Source organism: Cephus cinctus, unplaced genomic scaffold, assembly GCF_000341935.2.
Source record: "Cephus cinctus unplaced genomic scaffold, Ccin1 Ccin1_scaffold1172, whole genome shotgun sequence".
Taxonomy (NCBI): domain Eukaryota; kingdom Metazoa; phylum Arthropoda; class Insecta; order Hymenoptera; family Cephidae; genus Cephus; species Cephus cinctus.
This window is the reverse complement of record NW_014333658.1, coordinates 5,013-14,024: the sequence shown is the minus strand read 5'-3', so window position 1 is coordinate 14,024 and position 9,012 is coordinate 5,013.

Sequence of the window (9,012 nt, the reverse complement as noted above, 5' to 3'; positions counted from 1 at the left end):
TTTTTGAAATATCCTCTTTCATGACCCCTGGCTAGCACACGCAGAGTACAATGGGTAAAGACACTTTTCAATCTACGCGTTAGTGTGCGAAAACCGAAATATCTTAACTCGCGACACCACGTCAGTGAATATAATCTCGGGTTTCTAGGTGTATTCAAGCGACGTGTCTTGACGAAATCAAGGATACAATCGCGAATATTTCCCAAGGATGACATTTTTTTTTCTTTGCTTAGAGCTGGTGATTGCTGTAAGTGATCAGACTAACTGCCAAGACGTCGTGATACGAACTAAAACAGGGTACGTCTAGTCCGCGGACGTCTTACAGCCGCGGCGATATTAATTTCAAAACAATACCATACGATGGTTTCAGCTGAATCAGCAAAAAAAAATGTCACGATTTTTTTATAGGATCGTTATTCGTGGAAAATCGGATAGAAAAGTTTTAATCGTGAAATAAATTATGTATTATCGGTCGCTCGTTCGTCGATCACGAAATACGGCGTATCCATAATACGGAAAAAAACGGTATAGATGTGTTGCGTTGGGAGCTGCAGCGATCTGCTGACGTACACCGTTCGAGATTGCATCAGCATCTCGCCATCGTAGTGTAGGGTTAGAGATACGAATCATACTACTCTGTGTGCATAGGTTTTTTTTACTTTATTTATATTTATCAATTACAATCAACTGGTGCCAGTAGATCACACCAGTCTTTAACAACATCGAACTCGTCGATATCACCACCGATAAGCTGTACGCTGATATCTTTTCCCGCTAGTATCAATATAAAAAAATGATTAATATCTCATATAGAGGAGGTTTACCCGGAGCCCAGCACCAGCACGGCGACGGTGATGCAAAGTGCTAACGGTAAAACATACTTTTTAAAAAAAAAAAAGATTACGTCTAATTTACGTTTTATCCGAGGAGGAGGAGCAGTTGCTCTTAGGGTGCCTCGATCATATAGAGGAGGTTTATCCGGAGCCCAACACCAGCACGGCGACGGTGATGCAAAGTGCTAACGGTAAAACATACTTTTTAAAAAAAAAAAAGATTACGTCTAATTTACGTTTTATTAAAAAAAAAGTAGCAGGTCCATCGACAGCGCCGGTCATCCCGCAGCAGTGTTTCGCAGCTATCGTCGCGAAAAATTGCCGTACACCGTATATGTCTGATGTTACGCCGGGATGCTGTTCGTGTGTGCATTGTGTTGTACGCCAAATTGTTCGATCCTTCAATATCGCCTTAGACAGTACTGCTCAGACCATCGCACCGATCGTACAATAGCATTTACTACAATCATGTACAAGAAGCAAGTACTGCTCTCCACTGTGTACGGTCTAAACCGATCGTTTTCGAAACAAGTGATCACCGGCTTCTCTTTAAATCGTTCGGGAAGCTTATCACCTGTGATACGCATCGTTAATCAAGATTATTCTGGCGTGGAGTTTGAACCTACCGAATGGACCATCATCACCGACCATATCTTCTCAATAGTTTATAAAGCATTAAGCGTATTCCGCTGTACGTTGTTATTCGACGCCGCCGTACACCTGCAGGGATTTTCAAATCACGGTGTCCTTCAGTCAGTATCGTTGCTATAGACAGTTCGGGTAGTATCACGGGTCTTACACCGGACGGCCACCCCTTACGGCAGATCATGTCAGGGTTATCATTGTATAACGCATCAGCGTCCAGCACTCCCGGTTTCGCCATGTATATTGATACTAGCGGTACACCCGTTAAATGGCCCAATCTCAACCACTCACGTACGGCCTCTTTCTTTGAATCGTGCTCAGGGTTGACGTACCGATAGAGGGCTCGTGTCCTCAAGACATTCTTCAGAGACGATCTGAACCCTGATTACATCATTGTTCGGAGATTGTCACGCGGCTTGGGAAACGGGCAGAATCGGGGACCAGACATTACCAATTAATCAGGATACGTTTTTACGACTTAAAGCAGATTCGCGTCAACAATACGGTAATAATCGAAAATGTATCATGCGCTACAGCTTTATAATATACATAATGTGTCTTGCAAAATACGGTGCTCTGTTTTACCACGGGTACACTTATCTCCTTAGGATAATTAAAAAAAAGTTACCGACCGGCGGTCAATGCATAATTACCGACCGTGATAGGCCCCTAGGGGCACGCAACGCCGCTGCTACTGAGTTTCGGGCCTTAGGACCAGGTCCGCATGGTGGGGGAGCAACAACATAGGTTGGCGGTGGGGAGAGCCGACCACATTGGCGAGGGGGTGACGCCATAGTGCGGTACGGGGGGACACAGCGCGATGCGCTCTATGACTCATCGGGACAGTGGTGGGGGTTTGTTGTGACGGCCAGAGGTGGCTTATAACTACTAACGAAAATAATTGTTAGTGTTAAGTTAGCCAAAAAATATTGATTTCACAGTTTTCGTTTCGAAACGGGTGCAATCGATGTGGAATCGTTTGTTAGTTCCGAATAAACTAATTAAAACATTTGTTAGATGACGGTTTCGCTTAAAATAGCGAGAAACCATCCACCGTCTGGCTGGCCGGGATGGGGGTAAGGCGAGGAATATGCGATGTAAAGATAGCCGGAAATATAATTTTTTTCGCAGTTTTCGTTTCTAAACGAGTGCACTCGATGTGAAATCGTTTATTAGTTCCGAATAAACTAATTAAAATAGTGAAAAATCATCTGCCGGCTGGCTGGCCGGGAGTGGCGGTAAGACGTGAATGTGGTGCGAAGATTGTCGGCAAATATGTATGTTTTTTTTTGTTTTAAAGGGTTCAAATAATAAATCATAGTTATTTGTTGCAAAACGTATTTTAAGTACATTTTCGGGTGTGTTTCGAAATGTACTGACAGTACTGCCAGTACTGTAACCAACGCTGTGTCCTTAAGGTACTATTTCATGTATGCGACTGCGACAACTGTCGCGCGACAAAATCACGCTGAAGTGAAGAATTCCGTTGCGTCTATGAAATATGACGTTTGCAGCCTTCGTCGCATATGGTGATATACGAGATAGAATTCTGTTGCACGAAAGTTCATCTCGGATCTACTGTCGTGCGACGAAAGTACACCGACATGCCGTCAATTTTTAACCAATCAGCATGATTTTCTTCTTTCTTTTCTTCTTTCTTCTTCGCTATTTTAGGCGAAACCGTGACATAACAAATGTCTTGATTAGTTTATTCGGAACTAACAAACAATTCCACATCGATTGCACCCGTTTTGAAACGAAAACTGTAAAATGAATATTTTTTGGCTAACTTAACACTAAAATTTATTTTCGTTATTGCAAAAAAAATATTATCTAACAAATGTTTTAATTAGTCCAACAATCAATAACAAATGACTAACAATCGATGTGCAAGTACAGAAATTCAATCAGTAAATAAGTCAAAGTTGCCCGGCTAACTTTAAATGTTTTAATTAGTCCAACCGCTATTTTAGGCGAAACCGTGACATAACAAATGTCTTGATTAGTTTATTCGGAACTAACAAACAATTCCACATCGATTGCACCCGTTTTGAAACGAAAACTGTAAAATGAATATTTTTTGGCTAACTTAACACTAAAATTTATTTTCGTTATTGCAAAAAAAATATTATCTAACAAATGTTTTAATTAGTCCAACAATCAATAACAAATGACTAACAATCGATGTGCAAGTACAGAAATTCAATCAGTAAATAAGTCAAAGTTGCCCGGCTAACTTTACGGAGGTTGATACATTTCGTTGAACCATCATTTCGTTGTGATCAGTATTACCAGGCATTGAAAACGACATTGCGCGATTGTCACATTGTAATGTGCAAATAATTGTATTTGGGTCTCAATTATACAAAAAATGTTGTAAACCATTAATAAACAGTTATATACATGCATTCCGCATCTTAATTTGCTAAAACTAACTTCTTTTCAGCGACGAAACATTTGATTATTTAGCGTTGGTAGCCTTTAAAAGCGCTCATGTATAAGCATAGGCTTTCCCCGATTGCCCCCTGCGCCACAAAGACACCGACCACTCTCCTTAAGGAGGTACGACTGTTTCCTATATACAGGGTGTCCAAAGCACAGATGTTGAAAGAAGGTGTGGCTTCGAATGTATGAAGAAGCACCCTCGCGCCAAGCACAATTAATGCAGTGAACCATCCCTCCCAACTTTTCCAATGTTTATTATAAACGAATCCAATAAATTAGACATATTTTGCTATCAGAATAGTTAACATGGCTTATTCCTCAATTGACGAAAATGTTGATATGATGTTAATGTATGGTGAATGTCATGGGAAGGCAACTGTTGCACAAATCCATTATCGATTAAAATATCCAAATAGGTAAGTTCATATTAATTCATTAAATATTGTAAAATAGAAATTTTACATTAATTTCATAATTATTTAAAAAGTTCAGTGACACATTATGGACGCTGCAGTTTGTAACTAATGTATCATTATTTACTTTTGTTTATTGTTATGTATTAAATATGAGAATCATTTTTTATTCTTAGAGTAGTGTCATCTGCGTATTACGAGACTATATTATCGTTTGCGTGAAACTGATTCCGTACTGGAGCGTAAACATAAAAATAAACATTCGGTGATACAAGGTTCGAGTGAAGTTGTTGTGTTTGCCGCTGTAGCTACTAGCCTACATTTAACTACTTGAGAAATCTCTCGAAGTATCGTTAATGTTAGTCGAATTTCAGTTTGGAGAATTTTGAATTGACATAAATTTCATCTTTCTCATATCAGTTTAATTCAGGCATTACATACTCCTGCCCTGCTTAAAAAATACGATAGAATTCGATAAGAAACGATAAAACTAATTGCCGATTTCAATCGTTTTCTATCAGTCCTATCTACATCAAGTTGAAGTGATGATAGAGATTCTATCTAATGCAATCTGAAGCTCTCAGGTTGTTGCTTTATCGTAATAATACGATAGAAATTTCATGTAGTGACTTATGTACTTGGCCTCAATAATATGATATCAATACTTTTTGTTAGAGGAATTCACAGCAATCCTGTACTTGGCGTAGTTTTTTACACGTAAGTGTTTTTGGGGGATAAGGAGTTGTCTCGAGTAAAGAGTCTCGGCGCGCTGCGCCCTGTACAGCCGGTTGCCTGTACTTGGCGCGAGACTCGACCGAGTCTCTTGATTCACGTTCTATTACGTATATGATGCTATATGATTCTATATGAATCATATTTTTACATGTATTAATATGAAAATGCGTGATAGGAATCGAATCGTTTTCGAATCGAATAAGAAATGGTTTTCCCAACAATTATCATGAATTTAAGGATGCATTTCACGTACATTTCCCACCAAAAATCTGATTTGATTCGAATTTGAGTGCTTTGACACGAGAATAAAAACTGAAAAAATCGACGTCTTGGAAGATAGGAAAAATGTTTATTTTTAGTAATAATGCCAAAAAGTTGCGAATAAATGAATTAAAAAAATTATTTTACATATTCGATAGAAAATGAAAAATATGAAATGAAGTCTCTAATTTTTCCGATAAAAAAAAGTATTCTTAATATCTCCAAAACGCTGATTTTTTTCAAATTTTTCCCTTATCGCAAAATACTCAATGAAATCAATTTTTTGGTTGAGAATTTATGTACAATGCATTCTTAATGCAGTGAACTAGCGATCAATTTGTCGTGTCATGCAGAAAGTCATCCTATATAATATGCAATGATAAACCTATTAAAAACTATAAACAATTGATCTGCTTCTTTTTATATAAAACGATAGAAATTGTATAGGAAATATTAAATAACGAATCTAAATTTTACGAACCAAAAACACGATTGGATTAGATAGGATTTTTTAAAAATCGTTTTCTATCGTATTTTTTAAGCAGGGTGATTATTTTAACAGAATGGTATTCTGTCATTGCTGAACTAAAAGAATTTTAGCAGAAAAAAAGTTTTTTTTCTTAATTATGTTTTCGGACGAATCTCCATTTAATAATAATGGTATCATGAATAAACATAATATGCATTATTAGGTCACTGAAAACCTCATTGGATGAAAGAAAGTGCTTTTCAAATTCAATGAGGTATTAACGTATGATGTGGAATTACCGAAGATTCCATGGTAGGACAATATTTCTTTGAAGGGACTCTCACCGGTGCTCGATATCTCGACTTTTTACAACAGGAGCTACCTGGGTTATTAGAAGATATTTTTCTAACTATCCGCCTACAAATGTGATTCCTGCACGATGGAGCGGTACCTCATTACCTAAGAGCAGTCGTCAATTTTTAAACAGTAAAATCTTAACAAACGAATATTATTTAATCATAATTGCCTTATTTTAAAACTTACATAGGCCATTCATCTCCATTTATATAACACTGTAATTTGGGATTAATAAATTTAGTCACTAGTTGGATAATTTCCGATATTAGTTAAGTTTCCAGGAAAATGGCGTGGTAGACGAAGCGAAGTGCCTTAGCCCGTTGATCACCTGATCTAACTCTTTTAGATTATTTTCTCTGGGAATATATCAAAACCGAAATTTACCAATCACAGCCAAGAGATTTACAAGACTTAAACGACCGAGCCTGTCGCGGAATTTTGCCTGTTCGACAACACTGAAGGTTGACGAAATAACCTTCTCTCAAGACTCGTACTATGCATTGATCAAGAAGGTTGGCAAATCGAACATTTGATGTGACCTAATAATAATCAATAAACTATTTAAGTGGTGTGAAGTTATACAATCCACTCTGTATTTCATATCTATTGTTTTACACTAGAAACAATTAAAACAGCAGTTAGGTTAATATAATAGTTATATTAAACGGATTCTACCATTCTTATTTGACAAGTCTAGATTCTATATTAGTCTACGATTCTATATTGATAAGTCTGATAATAAATATCAAGAAATACTGGAGGTTATATTTTGTTCTGCAGGGGAGCGCGTGTCTTTACATATTCGAAGCCACACCTTCTCTCGACGTCTGTACACTCTGTATAGTAGTTTTATTCCTTTCGGGAATAAACAGTATAATGCCATTCTTAAAAATATTTGCTACATAACATATCATCATTGAATCAAGTCGAAGATGACAGACGTGTCAATTTTATAATTTTCATATTCGATATTGTTAAAATATAGTAGTAAACATTAAAAAAATAATTCCAACTATCTTAATTATAGAAATTATGATACTCATTATTAACGAAAAATAATTGTCGTATACAAATTTCCGGAATTTTCATCGTTTAGAAGACTAAATTTATGACGTCAAATTAATAAAACAAGTATATCTGCTGTGATGTAGCATTTCGAGATGCACGCCACAAAATGTAACATTCTGCGATTTCCGAACACATCGTGGGGCCCTATGCGTGGGGAAGGGATTTTGTGGCGTTGGACTGGATATTATTTAGCAAATTTATACTTGTTTCCCTCGTGGGAACGTTTTTTTGGTGTTTTATATTTTTCAAGCGGATCTGAAAGGATCCTGTCGAAATTTGAATTCTACGGACCTGGCGGAGTGCGCTGGCGAGGCGACGCGACAGCGGGAGGGAGGGGGGTCACTGGCGCACAGACCAATTGGACACAAATGACTTTTTACTGCAAATTCTGTCCACTTTTAAATAGATGGAATAGAATTAGGTACTAACGATGTCTTATTATAATATATTGTATGTAGCTTTACATTAATTTACGTTAGATTTGGTTAGTTAAGGTTAGGATAGGGTCGAATGTTCAAATTTCAAAGACTGGGTAGGTTAGTGGATAAGTATATCGTCGATATCACAGAAAAACTGGATCAGATTGGCCGGCGCGTTCAGAAGTTATGGCCGATGAAATGTTTTCACTTTAAGGGGATGTAGCTCCCCCTAGAGTGATGCTACAGGGATCGAATTGGGGTGTTTTTTTTTAATGCCAAATGATGCTCTCTCTCGTCCCATAATTAGAAATTTGAATTTCCTTCCGGAACTACTAGTTCTCGCACTGTTCAAAACGTCCCAAACTGCACTATTTCACTCCAACCCCTGCCGTTTAGCCATTTTGTATCCGATCGGGATAAAACCTTTACCATTCGAACGAGAAGGAAATTTCCTACAAAATTTCTTTTTTGTTTTTTGAAATCGGTCATAGTTTCGCAGAAATACACAAAAATTCAAGTGTTCCACATCAATTGAACATTACTATATAACCCCTACACCCTTTCACTACCACTTCTATACGTAGCCTATTAAAGCAGTGTTGAATAAGTAGTTTGATGACAAAACTTATTTACCTAATACATTATTAGAATCACTAAAAATAAGAGCATTGTAATTCTAATCTAATCTAACCTAACCAAACTAAACCTCCCTGAAATAAAGAAGCGATGTAATAGAGAAGCATAGGGGTAAGTTGTTACGATGGTTATATCTTCAAAGTGAATAAGGCTAGGTATATGTTTTATATGAGCAACTGGCAACCACCTTCTCCGTCTTCTTAACTAACCTCACTTCTAAAGTAATCCAGCCAATGGACTGACCTAAAGACTGACATGCTGATCGGGGATTTGCAGCTAGAATTCGACTGATTCATCGGGTGCAATAATAGTTAGACAAGGAGAGATCTGGACCAAGAATCCTGCACCGACATATTACCGACCTGTGGGTTCTCATCCGTGCTAAGTTAGAGACGTGGGGCCATTAGGTTAGCGACGTTGGCGCCCCCTGTGTATGGTAAGTAAGGGTAATTGGGCCCCGTATGAAAGATTTCTGCTTACCGACGGCACCGACGTTTTTTTTTAGAGGGTGCTGCGCGAGCAGGAGTCGACGACGCCGACCTCTTCATCGGCTGACGTCGTCGGAAGGGGGCCCTAATTTTACGTCAGGTGTCAGGGATTTTACAGCAGATTTTAGGAATTGTATGGGTGGAATCTAGGAATTACTCAAAAAATGGAGAAATTCATTTAAAACGGTATATATTTTCACTCATCATAGTCATCCTCATTCACAATAACAATAATTTTTATTT